Source organism: Rhipicephalus microplus, unplaced genomic scaffold (assembly GCF_043290135.1).
Source record: "Rhipicephalus microplus isolate Deutch F79 unplaced genomic scaffold, USDA_Rmic scaffold_28, whole genome shotgun sequence".
In the NCBI taxonomy this organism is placed as follows: Eukaryota; Metazoa; Arthropoda; class Arachnida; order Ixodida; family Ixodidae; genus Rhipicephalus; species Rhipicephalus microplus.
In genome coordinates, this window is record NW_027464601.1 from 281,754 (window position 1) to 295,985 (window position 14,232).

Genomic DNA, 14,232 nt, shown 5'->3' on the forward strand with positions numbered 1-14,232 from the left:
ACGGTGCCATCTTTTTTCTTGACCAGAACCACAGGTGATGACCAAACGCTTTGAGAAGGCTGTATGACTCCACGTTTAAGCATGTCATCTACTTGCTCCGTAATGACGCGGCGCTCTTCGGCGGAAACGCGGTAAGGACGCTGTCGCAGAGGCGAATGTGAGCCGGTGTCAATAGTATGAGCGATAGTCGTGGTGCGGCTCAAAGCAGGTTCTTGAAAGTCGAAAAAAGAACGAAACTTGTTAAGGAGAGCAACAAGTTGGCGGCGATGCGAGAGGGGAAGGTCTGCGTCAATAGCATTGTCGAAGGCTGACGAACTTGATGGCTCAGACGCATGAGTGATTGCAGCAATGTGACATGGCATTTCGTCGGGAAGAATAATATCATCGATATGGTCGACAGGTTGCACATATCCTAACGTTTCACCACGAAGTAAGCCAATGGGGTAGTTGCAGTGGTTGGTGACCAGCATTACGGTTAAACCAGACGCAATTGTAAGAACAGCAAATGGGAGAACGATGCCCTTGCGTTCAGTAAAAACCGGAGATGGCGTAAACACCACCGTGCCGTCAGGTTGCGCCAGACATGAAAGGCTAATAGGGACCGAAGCTTCAGGAGGCAAGGTGATGTCGTCATCAGCGATGACTTTGCAGAGCAGAGGAGAGCGGTCGGGTGGTGGAAATTCACATGTTGGCACAAGGGACACTTCGGCACGGGAACAATCGATGATAGCTTCATGACGTGATAAGAAATCCCAACCCAGGATAAGGTCATGAGAGCAAGATGGTAGAACAAAAAACTGTACGACGTACAAAACGTCTCGGATGACGACGCGCGCCGTACACACAGCCGAGGGATGAATGCGTTGCGCGCTAGCCGTGGACAGCACCAAGCCACTGAGAGATGTGGTCACTTTCTTCAGTTTTCTACAAAAGTTTGCGTTCATCACAGGAACGGCGGCGGCAGAAGCGTGCAATGTGGCCAGCGATGCCACACGCGAAGCAGATGGGACGATTGTCTCGGGTGCGCCACTCATTAGATGGACGGAAAAAGCGAGGTGGGGGCCTGTAGACTGGAGGCGAGGCCGGAGGAGGTGGAGCCGATAAGGCGACTTGATGCGGTGGGGGCCGCGCGACCACAGCTGCGTAGCTGAGAGGTGAAGGCGGCGCAGTTGGTGCGTAGCCAGCAGTTGAGAGATCAGATGGCACCGAAGTGCACGGGTAAGAGGCCGGAACTGTAGGGAGTGCATTGCAAATTTCAGTGCGTATGGCCTGCTGCATATTCGAAGGGAGGCTTGTCGTGGGCGCGTCACTTTGCGGCAGCAGGGAAAGCTGTCGGGCGACTTCCTCCCTGATGAAGTCTTTAATCTGGTTCGACAGAGTTCCTTGGTGAACGTTGCCATTGGCGAGTGCGACGGCCGAGATCGAATCTGGTGATGGAACACTCTGTCGGGCGATAGAACGCTGACGACGCAATTCATCGAAGCTCTGGCACAGGCTTACGAGGACTGCCACCGTGGTCGGGCTCTTCGCCAGCAACATCTGGAATGCGCCATCCTCGATGCCTTTGAGAATATGTCGAATTTTCTCTTCTTCAGGCATGGATGAGTTAACACTCCTGCAGAGGTCGAGCACATCCTCAATATAGCTAGTAAAGGTCTCACCAGGTTGCTGGGCTCGGTGGCGCAGACGCTGGTCAGCGCGGAGCTTGCGGACCTCTGGTCGGCCGAATGCTTCGGTCACGAGGGTCTTGAAGGTGGACCAGCTGGCGATGGCGGTTTCGCGGTTGGTGAACCATAGCTTGGCGACGTCAGCCAAGTAAAAGATGACATAGGCAAGCTTGGAGTCGTTGTCCCATTTGTTGCTGGCACTCACGCGTTCGTACAAGGAGAGCCAGTCTTCGACGTCTTGCTCACCACTGCCGCTGAAGATTGGTGGGTCCCGCTGACGGGTAGCACCGGGGCAGGTCGACGGGGCAGCCGATGGGGCTGGCTGTGCTGGGATGGGCTGGTTGGCGACTGCGTCAGTCATGTTGTACGGTAGTTTTTCGGCCAACTTGCGAGAGCGGAGCTCCAGGTCTGCTTGGGGATCTCAGCAGCCTCCACCAAATGCGATGATGTTTATTAGAACAGAGGAGTCGCAACGAGGTCGCGACGGAAAATGGGCGAACAGCAAGTCTGGCAAAGGCGGCACAGGTTCTCGCGCAATCAGAGCACGGGCTTCTCGTTGTCTTCCGAAGGCGCATACGTGTTGGTGCGTATGCTCCACTACAGTTTGAATGCCTCGTAAGGTTGTCCTGCTTTTTCGGCGTCTTGACTGGATTTTGGAGCCTAAATTATTCTTTATTTCAGTTTATATCGCTTGTTTAGTGCCTTCTTATTGACGTGCAGAACAAGGATGCCTGAATAGTTGCGAGAAATTTATTCATTCATTCTTTCATTCATTCTTTCATTCATTCTTTTAATCAGCTCGCAACGATGGCAGTAATGCGATTTGTGGCCGCATGTTCCGCAGTAATTGAGAACGTAGAGGGGCAGACGACACCACGATAGAGAGGCGCGCATGTGTTCTGGCAAGTACCACAGCTAAATGGCCATTGGTAAAGTCAGCGCACCGAGATATAACTGCCAAACAAGATATTGCAGCAGCCTCAAAGTGGAAATCACTCACACTGCAGGTTCAGTAGAGTGTTTGGCGTGGTCATGCCTGACAAGTACTGCTTCCAAAATCTTCTCGAGTCGATAGCGGAGGTGGAATCAAAGTGAGAGTGGATCGGCTGTTTTATGCTCTTAATATCATTCGTGAATGCTCACCATGTTGGGAAGGTATGCTTTGTGAGGAAGACCTCCGTCTTCCCAACGCAGGTCACATAAAAATATGGTTAAGCTGTAGAGACCGGACCCTTAGTGATGGAACTTTCATTGTTGTAAATGTCGAGGCAATGGTTGATGAACACGGGCAGTCCAAGTTTCGTACATTTTACAGTACAGAGAGGTGTAAAAAGTGATAACAGTTGTGGGCTTCTCTTAAGGCTAGCAGAAGAGTGCAGGAGCAAAGTATCCGTAGCTGGAACAGTGAACACGTTGTCGCGGTGACCGGTAAGCACCTCGAGGTAAGACGTGACTTTCGGAGCACGTCGGGAACTGGACTTGTTTTAAGAAATAGGTGATACGAAAAACGCGTGAACCAGACAATGTCAGCAGACCCAAGTAGTACATACAAGCCTTGATTGTTAAGTAAATAAAAGTACTCGCAACATTTGCATGCGGACAACTTTATTGTCACCTTATGTTCTAATCAGGCCCATATTGGCCTCTGGTTATGTCGTCGCCTAAACCTGTTACTTTTCTCGGGACCACAGACAAGAAACTTTATGTGTTATCACATTAGCGTAGTAGATTTCGCCATTCGTTGATGCAGGCAGAGTGGTCTTGAAAGTGTAATACAAAATATGTATACAAGAAAACAAATCCTAGTTGGTTACATTGTTAAAAACCACAAGTTATCACATTTTAAAAATGCTGCCAAGACGACTATTCTTCTAGCTTTACGTAGAAAGATACGCGGGCGTAAAAGCGTCTTTGAAAATTCTGCAAGAAATTTGAAATTGCCCGACAAGATGTCGCACATTTGAGTAGAGTTTCGAAGCACGAGGCTGAGAAACTTTGCCAAAGCATTCTCGCACAATTACAAGTCAAGCAAATTATTTTTTTGGGAAGGGTTCAAATACACTTTTTCACTAGCTTTCGTCTTATCTACAGGGCTTAATGATATTCCTCCATCTTTAAATATGCAGCTGTAATTATTTTTTATTAATTTCAATGGCAGAAGCTTCATGTTGAATGAATCGTTGTCTACGCTTTGTATCATATTTTTGTTTGACACAAATGCGCTGCGTGAGATGTGTTTTTGATTGAGTGACAGTTTAATTACCGTTTATTATTAAAATTTTTCCGAGCTATTGTTACTAATATTATCACATAAAATTGTTCGTGTCATTTCTTAAATAAGTGTAGAGGGAATATGACGTGTTGTTAGTGTTTCATAGAGGTTGACAGTTTAGTCATATATAATTTATTCAATTTTTGTATGCTAATATACCCATCCTTCAAAATAGCATTGTGTTCGACGACTGTGGCATGTTATCCGGTAAATATATTTGTTGGTTTTTTTTCCTGGTGAGCTGCATTATGATTGCTTCCCTTGGCCAATCACTGTATATAAAAGCGCGTGTGACTTGTCTCGTCAGAACACCATATATTTTGACGATTACTGCCTGCTGCTTTCTGCAGTACCTAAGGTAAGAAATGGAAGCTTGCATTTGTGAATATATTTTTATTCGTTCTGCTCTGCATTCTGCCTTTCAGACATCTTTGAAGTATTTCGAATCACAATATGCTGACAGGCACGCTCATAACTCTCCCAGTCTAGTGGTACAAATTAAAATCCTGCCATCACGATCAACACAAATGTATTTCTAATGTGGCAACTGCATTTTGTACCGAAGATATTTAGGAACAGCGATTCCTCGAGTTATTTATTCATCTACACGAAAAAATTGTTATGAATATGAGTGCCGTATCGTAGGGAAGGCTCAAATTGTTACTTCATATAAAACATTTACCCTCATGGATCTTCACTTTGACCTAACGAAATTTTCTCTTCGGTATATAAGCCCTAAGGAATGCTATGCGCGTGCTATATTAGGCTGTTCAGTTGTCAAATCAGTCATCAAATATGGCACTTCTCACCGAAAAGAAATCAAGATATTGCGGTGTAAATTACTGTGCTTGTTTTAAATATTTATGTGGAATACGCACTCAAGGATGCATTTGACTTCACGCAGTTTACTGAAGTATACGATGCGAGTGATGTATTATTATATAGAAGCAGTCCAGTGTTATCGAACTCACTCTTTAACCGTTTCTTTGAGTAAACCTTCGTCACTATTTCGTGTAATGATATCATTCTTTGACCTTATAATGATTTAATTGCTTTGGGTTATAAAACACACTTGTTCCAAAATATGGAAGAATCTTGATTTCTTAAAAAGGCAGACAAAGCAGCAAACAAGACTACCCTCCTAAGGTCGGGATGCTGCTCCAGTGAAGTCCCAGAGAATTCTTCGCGGTGCAATCTATCCGTGTGTGAAAATTTCCTATCCCATAAATTTGGTACTTTATAAATCAGACTTGAAGTCCATAATGTTGTTCCTTATTCAATATGCAATAAGTATAGTTTGACGTCTTACAACGTTTTAATTGAAATATTCTTCCTGCGCATTTCCTTACAAATATTGGGATGTGTGCTTTTGACAGGGGACAACATCATGAGAGGTTGCCAAGGAATCGGTCGTGTTGTGCTTGTTGGCACTGCCATAGGTAGGAATTTTCTGAAATATTGTTATATTCACCTTGTGTGTTTATGAACACCTTCCTGTATTGCGTAACATTAGGAATAACAAATGTTATCTTTAGTAAGAATTGTAAAGCCGCCTGCATAAGGTTTCTTCTAGAAAATTCAATTTCAGGAAACCTGCACGAATGTCACCCGAGAAAGACTAGTCACAAAAAAAGTGGCGCGAAATTTAATAAATTTTTAACGTTGTGCCATCTCAGTTTGTCATACATAACGCGCGAAAAACTAAGAAGGATCATGAAGATGAGCCGCATCTTGCGGAAGTTTGTATAGCGACGAAGCGAAAATAAAACCATTATTATAAAAAGCAAAGCCATCAATTAGCATACATGTCTGTGATAACAATAAATGTTTTTGAATATATTAAGTAAAAAAATAACCGATTCCACGTAGTGTTGGTATCAATGATATGCGAAGCACGAATTAGAGAGGTTGTTATGTAACTTTAAAGTCAGCACGATGCTAGGAGGTGGACGTAATTTGGGCCAGACATGATTTGCATGCCAATATTATTATGTTTGCATGCGTAATTCACCTTCGTAGTCTATTCACGTAACGTGATATAAACTTTAGTGTCACATGACGTAATATGTAGAGCTTGCGAAACGGCTGTGTGGACGCTATGATCTTGGCATGTAGTCATAATTTACATCACACGCATGTCATGACTATCATGTTTGGACGTGTCATTTACCTTCATTGTCCATTCACGTAACGCTATACAAAATTTAATATTGGTTAAACGAGCCAAAGAGCCACGAGCGCGCAGTGAGCGTAGCGTGTAGTCATGTTTTATATGACATGCATATCCAGATTATTATGTTTGGACGCGTCATTTACTTTCATCGTCCATCACGTCAGGTATTACCAAATTGGCTATATGTGGAGCCGGTGAAACGGCCGTGAGCACATGAGCCTAGCATGCAGTCATGTTTTACATGCCACACATGTCATGATTATCATATTCGGACGTGTCATATACCTTGCCGTCTATACAAGTCAGCTGATACGAAATTCGGTATATATGCTGCCAGTGAAACGGCTGCTAGCACGTTATGTGCGTAGCGTGTAGTCATCTTTCACATGATGCACATATCCAGATTATCATCTTTGGACGCGTAAATCACGTCATCTAATGGGAAAATACTTGGACGTGTCTTTTGAACGTGTCATTCACGTCATATATTACCAAATGTCGCATGTGTGGAGCTAGCGAAACGTAAAGGAGCACGCTAAGAGCGTAGAAAGTGGTCATGTTTTACATGACATGCATATTTTGATTATATGTTTGGGTGTGTCACTTACCTGCGTCGTCTATGCACATCACCTGATACCAAATTTGGTATATATGAAGCTAGCAAAATGGCGGCGAGCGTGTCATGAGTGTTGCTTGTTGTCGTGTTTTCATAACACGCAGGCCATTGTTGTCATGTTTGGACAAGTCATTTACCTTTGTCAATCATTCCCGTCCAGAAATACAAAATTTCGTATATTTGAAGCTAGCAAAACGACAACGAGTGCACCATGAGCGTGGCGTGTAGTCATAAGTAGCCATAACATTAAAATCAAGACATGCATGTCATAATTACCAGACTAGGGTCTGTGATTTCTGTTTGTAATGCAGTCATGTCAGAAAATACTACTTTTGCTAAATGTCGTGTGAACTAAACCACCTGCAAGGGCAGAAAGACTATGAATTGTAAATAATGACATTCATGACATACATATCATCATTTCCATGTTTTGACTCGGCAATTATTGTTCCTACATAGTCATGTTAAGTAATACTAATATTGGCATTGATACCATTATCAAGACGGCCAGGAGAGATAAAAGTCCTAGGCGGCTGGATAGATAGATACGCTCGAAGTCGTAGTGGCTGGCTAAAAAATGCTTCGCATTTGAAAGCGGCATTTGCTCGACATAGCGGTTGGTATAATACGATAGTGAAACTGCTCTTCAGAGAGCTACTTGAGCATTTATGTGCAATTTTTCAGGAACAGGAAGAAAAATACAAAGTCACGTTAAAAACGGCAAGCAGCTCAAAATTTGAAAAATCCAAAATCTATATGGGAGCCGACAGATGGAAACACGTAGTGGGATAGTCAGGTAGAACTATAGAAGTGCCTTGGACGAGCTGGCCGTCGTTTCGATAGAAGAGCATATCTTCGGCAAAGGCACCTTGACATCTCTGGTGTGTTGATTTTAGGAGGGTTAATAGTGACTTCATCTTCCGGTGGTGGCGCGTGTCCCTGTTGGCAATTGCCGTCTGGAAAAAGAAAAACTATAGAGCAGAGGAATGCAGTCCTCGTTTCATTCACGGTAATTATATTCTTGAAGGATGGGGAGAACAAGGGAAAAAAAGAGAAGGAAAAAAGAAAAAAAAAGAAAAGAGGCAGAAAAACACGCAAACTAGGAGGGGTGTGCTGCAAGGCAGTGTCCGCTACAGACACAAAAAAGTGAAAGAGCTTGAAATTTTGAAGCCGGCAGACGGTTACCGAGTCCGGCCACTACAAAAGGTTGCCGACGATAGCGCTTCACGCCTGTTCCCGAAACACTATGAGTGGTACTCATAACACGAAACGTGGTTACAAAAAAAGGAGGGGGGTGGGGAGAAGCTGGCGGCGTACTTTTATATGCCAAGACGCCGATAGTAAGTGATGCCGGATAGGGTCGGAAGATCACGTTTTTTTTGTTGACGGTCATTGGAGAAAATATTCTTTGGGTATCCTCGTCGGTGGCCCACTCAGCGAAACTGCCTAAAGAATTTATCGGCATGTTGGCCTAGAAAAAGGATAATTGACAATTATACGGAAATGACCAACGACGAAAGACACACGAAGAGAAAAAGATAGGAAAAACGGAATGAATGAGGCAAGGTGGGGATAGGTGGGACGTTAAGGCTAACAAACCGGAAAAAAATGGGGGGTGGGGTGGAGGTGACTCAAAGAACTTTCTGTGTTGGCAATGACTAACGATGCGCGGCACGATTAGTTTCAAAAGCGCGAAAAGACAGCAGTGGCTGAGAGTTCTAGAAATCAAATCTTCGTAGTTGTATATAGGCACAAGCATATCCATACTTAAAATTAAAAAAAATGAAAGAGAATAACAATGGTACGATATGTAGACTAGGAGAGATTTCATGTTATACCAGTTATGTCTTTTTGAGTGCTGAACGTATCTTGTCTTTGTAAATATTGCTGCAATTATGCTATGGCTTTTAGCGACTCCAAATTTCCACACGCCACTTTGATTCTTGATGGTTGTAGCGACTGAGCGACTGAAAATTGTGTGTCAAATACGATTCCGTACATTTCGTTTCAGTGATCGAAAATTAGCTCGTAGAACGTAAAACTTTGCTTTGTCGACATTGTGGTCCTGTGGAGTAAAGTGAGTGGCTACGGCTTTTGGTAAACTGTGCTTTGTGTCTGCATGGTGGCCGTTCAGTCATACGTGAATTGGCTGCCCAGTTTCGCCTATATATTGTTTTCGACAAGTGCCACACTCGAGACAGGATAGTAGGTTGGTACAAGTACAGGTGAAGCTTGATGTCACCTTGTGAATGTATTCAGATGCTGTGCTTTTACGTTGGTGGCCAGCTGTATATGTTAGCAGGTTGAGCATCTCGGCCAGCCACAGGGGCCAGACGCTGTCCTAGTCTTTTCTTTAGTTTTCGCGTGAACAAGCATGTCTTTGTAGCTAGCGTCGCGTCTGTAGGTGACCTTAGGTGGTATGAGAAATATTTTTTTTAAGTTTCTGGTTCGTTGTTAGAATTAGATAATATTTTGTGTGGATGTTGTTTATCTTCAGGAAAGCATTTGAAATCTTTGTATTGAGAAGAGGTGTAGTTGCTATTGGTGTGCTTTTAGAGCGCGAATGTAGTGCTTCATTGCGGTCCAGTTCCAGTGCGTCCGTATAGTCTTTGTAAAAGAATGTGCAACGTTGGTTTCTTTCTCTTAGTGATCGCCTTAGGGTGGTAAGTCTGTTCACGTAATCTTCGTTTTTTATGCATATGCGGCGTAATCTTGTTGTCTGACACTTGAAATTGCCCTGTTTACAGTATCTTGGTTGGTGGCTTGTACATTCTTAGTATAGTAGCTTGTCAAACGGTTTTTTTTACAAAGTTGTTTTTAGTGCACCATTTTCAAGGTAAATGGTCGTATCTAGAAAGTCGATCCGTTCACTCGAGCTATCGGAGGTGAACTTTGTTATTGTGTGAAATGAGTTTAGCTTTGAATTGAACTTATCTAGGTTTTGCGCCCATGTCCCCATATTATAAATATGTCAGCTAAGTACAGAAGGTACGTGTGAGGTTTCTTTTCACAGTGAGATAGGAAGTAGGTTTTTAGAATTCCCATGAATATATTTGCTAGGTGAGAGCAAATGAGGTACCGATGCCTTTCTGTTTATTTGGAGGTAGTAGTTTTCGTCGAACTCAAAGTAGTTATGTTAAAGCACTAATTCTTGCAGTGTTAAATATACTTCAGTACATTGTTGTGCGTTCTGTTGGAATATCGTTAGCTCGACTGCAGTAAAGCCCTCGGCGATAGGGATAATACCCAATTTAGTTCATGAGAAGCTGGCGAAACGGCCACGAGCGCATCAATGATGAGCACGGCATGTAGTCATTTAGTTACATGACCCGTCTCATGATTATCATATTTGCGCCAGTCACATACTTTCGTCATCCATTCACGTCCCATAATACCACATTTGGTATATGCAAAGCTAGCGAAATGGCCGTGAGCACATCTTGAGTGTGGCATGTAGTCATGCTGCTACTTAGCACGCATTTCATAAATGACATGACACATGTTGTTACATGCCACGCATGTCACGCATGACATGACACGCATTTCGCCATGCAGTCATGTCATACCATACAGTTTCGCAACATATCAAGTGAATAAAACCACCGCAAGAGCATCAAGACTATGACATATAAATCATGACATTTATAAAATACATGTAATGATTGTTATGCTATGACTAGACAGTTATGTTCGTAATACAGTCATGTTATATCATACCAAGTTTAATATTGATACCAAAATCTTAATGGCCAGGAAAGCTATAGATCGTAGGCGCTTAGATAGATAGATAGATAGAAAGATAGATAGATAGATAGATGGATAGATAGATAGATAGATAGATAGATAGATAGACACGCTCATAGTCGTTAAAGTTGAAAAAGATATGCTTCGCGTTTAGAACTTATCTTTCTAACTGCGAGGTGGAGGCACTGCCTTTTCGCCAAGTAGGCGTACATATGACTACGAACTGAAATAGCTGTCGAGCTAATTTAGAAACGAACACGATTCAGTGCGCTGCGTAAATATATGTATGTACGATACAAGCCCAAGGGCGCTCGCTTATGATATTGCCTGTTTTCTTACTAATATATTGATAATTGCGTGCTGTAAACGATCGCGTAACACCACGCACGACCATCAGGCCTTTGTTGTTGTTTTTTTTTCAGCGGCGCTAAGTATGTGCCCTCTTGCAACCAGCCTGGAAGTCATGTTCAGGCCGCGCACAGAAGAGATTGAAGATGCAGCTCAATGAACCACCGGAACATTTATGTTGAGTTGGCCTGTTCGGCAGACAGTGAACAAAAGCTCGATTGAGCCTTGAAATAAAGCATTGAGCCTGAATATTTCTTGTTGCTTTGCATTTACTTAGCCATTTCAGTATTATGATGTATTTGTTTGCTAATAGCCTATTTATTTATATTGGTCGTTATACGAACTCAGATTGAAATAAGAGTCTGAAGGAGCTTACCTGAAACGGCGAAAGCGGTTGGATGGCTACCGGCAAATAATTGAAACTGCAACGTATACTATACCATGGGTATTCAGTCAGATGTCCCTGTATACAAGCGTAAAGTATGGCAGTTTGTCAGGAAAACTGTACAATATGTTTGCCAGCATTTAATGAACGCACCTATTTATTAATTTCGAACGTTATACCTACCCGTGGCAGCCCAGTGCTAATAAAATTTGTAAAGTTTCCTCTTAATTGCTAGAAGAGTTTGGTAGAGCCTTTGACTAAATAAATACTCAGCCAACTATGACACCAGATGCTTCTTAGATGCAGTGTTTATATGCAGTAATCATGACATTATGATGCTAAATTTATACAAACAATAATTGCCTTCATTATATTGGAATAATATTGTGCTACGTGTCTGATTATGCAAATGCGAATAAAATGAAACAACATAATGGCGTTCAAAACAAGAATTGCTTTTCTCACTGCAAGGCTGCGACCTGGTATATGAGTGTTTTACGAAACTGGGAGGATGCTAGTGTACAAGTTGGCGAATATTCGAAGATTTCAAATGACATACCGAGTAACCTCTTTTCCTGTCGGTACTTGAATGAAATTGTGCATTTTTTAAAGAGAGAATATTTTGCGAATAAGTAGTGGCGAGAAATGCCCCAGAGAAGGAGACGTTGGAGCAACGAGAAGTAGCGTTTTTTTTTCAGTAGTCAGGAGGTGCTTGCAACTAATGTACTTAACGACTATCCACGCTGAGCTGAATACATTTCGACGCGCGTTGCTCGACCCATCAGTGTTTTAGAAAAAGGGAATCTCATTATGTCCCTATTTTCTCCCGGATAATTATAACATTTTTAATCACAAATATTGCGTAAGATATCTGCTACAAAGTTATAAAGATAGGCAGATGCCAGGTAATGTGGGAATCGATGATATGCAAAGCACGAATGAAAAAGGTTGGTAGGTCACTTTTAAATCAGCACAACCATATCTCAAAAACTAGCAGCACTGGCCAAGCGCCATACTTGATTACTGGACCAGTGTGGTGCTGACACTGGGACAGTGCAACAATGCAGTAGGCACGCTAGCACTGCACACTGAAACACCCATTATCAGCCAAAATGTGGCTTTTAATTTCTTTTAAAAATTTTTGGTCATGCCCACATCGTAATTAAGGCTGGAACATGCGCGTAGTGAAAAAAAAATACGAGTAAAAGTGAGGGAGCGGGAGTCGAACCTATTACCTCAAAACATCACACATTTTGAGCTTGACACACTGCCCATTACTTTACACTTCAAAGACGAGAATGTATGTATTTTTTCATCTTAAAAGAAATTCACTTATCCAATATTTTGATTATGCCGTTTGCGTACGCAGTGCTTCGTCTCTTCGTGCTCGTGCTAAACAGGTGATTGTCAGCTTAGTTTTTGCGGGTTGCCTTGCATCACATTCATCTGCCATGTTTTGCCGCAAAGCTTGTTAGCGTAGCTGCAGATGTGTCACGTCAATCGTAGTGGCTCGCTATGCGTTTAGTAATACTTATGTAGAAATCAGCGTTCATCTGTACTGCTCACTGAACACTGTAAATTTTGTCCCTTGATAGTTTGGAAGTATTTTCTGTCCACCTCATTTACGTTACGCTTACGACAGCTGCCGTACTTCACTCTAACTGAAACGACCATTAGGCTTAGGGCCATAGTTCTTGTGCCTCGGCTGCTGTGAAGGTCATAGATATTCAGTTAAAAAGAGTCTTATATAGTTGAAGTGTAGTCTAGATCAAAACTGACCCATGAGTGGTCATATTGTCAACTTCGACTACACAAATGAGAAGCTAAAAACAAATAGATAAGGCTTTGCAGCGGATAACTGCTGCCAGGGACGTGCGGCTTCCTACGATACGAGCTGCGACGACTCACTACTGTCATACTGTGTTTCCAATCATCATTTCTATCGATGCCGTTTATGAAATGCACTGACGAAATTCGATCAAACTTCAAGGAAACCGCACCCGCGCCTGAAGGGGCGCTTTCATGTTTGGGCTGGAGCTTTTTTTTTCCGAAATTCTCACATGCCCCCCTCCCCGGGAACAAGAATAGTTAAAGCACAACGCATCAATTATGTGCCTCCCTGCTCCCCTGCAGGAACACAACTGTCGTTGGTCTCCCCAGAAAAATCCTGGCGACGCCCCTGACCCGCGCGCTAGACATTTGAATGCTTAAGCGTACTCGTATCGATTGCCTAACTAAAACAAAGCTATATATATGTAGCACTAGGTGGGAGAACCAACATATTCGGTAAATTTAACGCTCCACATTTCGCTATTCAATATAAAGCCCTACAAAAAGTACGCTGATCACGCCTAGTTCCTTCCAAAGAGCTGCTACCGTTATCAGTGCAGAGACTGTAGAGACTGTGCAGCGTGACCAGTGTCTCCCACCGCGGTTTGAGACACTGGGCTACACTGCACAGCGTGGCCCAGTGCGTTTCAGTGCACTGGACGACGCTGGCCGCGCTCTACACTGTGCGCCAGTGCCTCGCGGCGTGCTGTTGTACACTGGGACACACTGTACAGCGTTTCCAGTGTCACCCATTGCGCTGAAACGCGCTTGGGGATACAGGAAACGCTGTTTTTTTTTATAGGGAATGTTACGGGGTGGAAGTAAATGATGCCGTACAAGACTTCCGTGTAATGATTATCATGTTTGGATGTGTCGTTTACCTTCGTCATCTATTCACGTCACAATATACTAATTTAGTATACGTGGAGCTAGCGAAACGGTCGTGAGTACTCTATGAGCGTGGTATGTTGTCATGTTCTTCCATGAAACGCGTGTTAGAATTATCATGTTAGCACCAGTAAAGTATATGTGGAGCTAGCAAAGTGGCTGTTAGTGCATCATGAAGGGCCCGATAAACTACAATGTAGCGTTGACGCGCGCGCACGCTGGCCACAGCGACGCTACGCTAGCAGAACGCGAGCAATCTATAGACTGACGTCAGGCGCGACGGGCGTGACCAGCGTCCGTCGGCGTGGC

General features: G+C 43.3%; 1 long non-coding RNA gene across 1 annotated transcript; it reads left to right on the top strand.

The window, feature by feature from the left end:
- Positions 1-4,209: 4,209 nt before the first annotated feature.
- LOC119169158 (uncharacterized) lies at positions 4,210-11,071 on the top strand. Its single transcript, XR_005109543.2, has 3 exons — positions 4,210-4,297; positions 5,316-5,378; positions 10,895-11,071. It is a non-coding gene; the product is annotated as an uncharacterized LOC119169158 (long non-coding RNA).
- Positions 11,072-14,232: the final 3,161 nt, after the last annotated feature.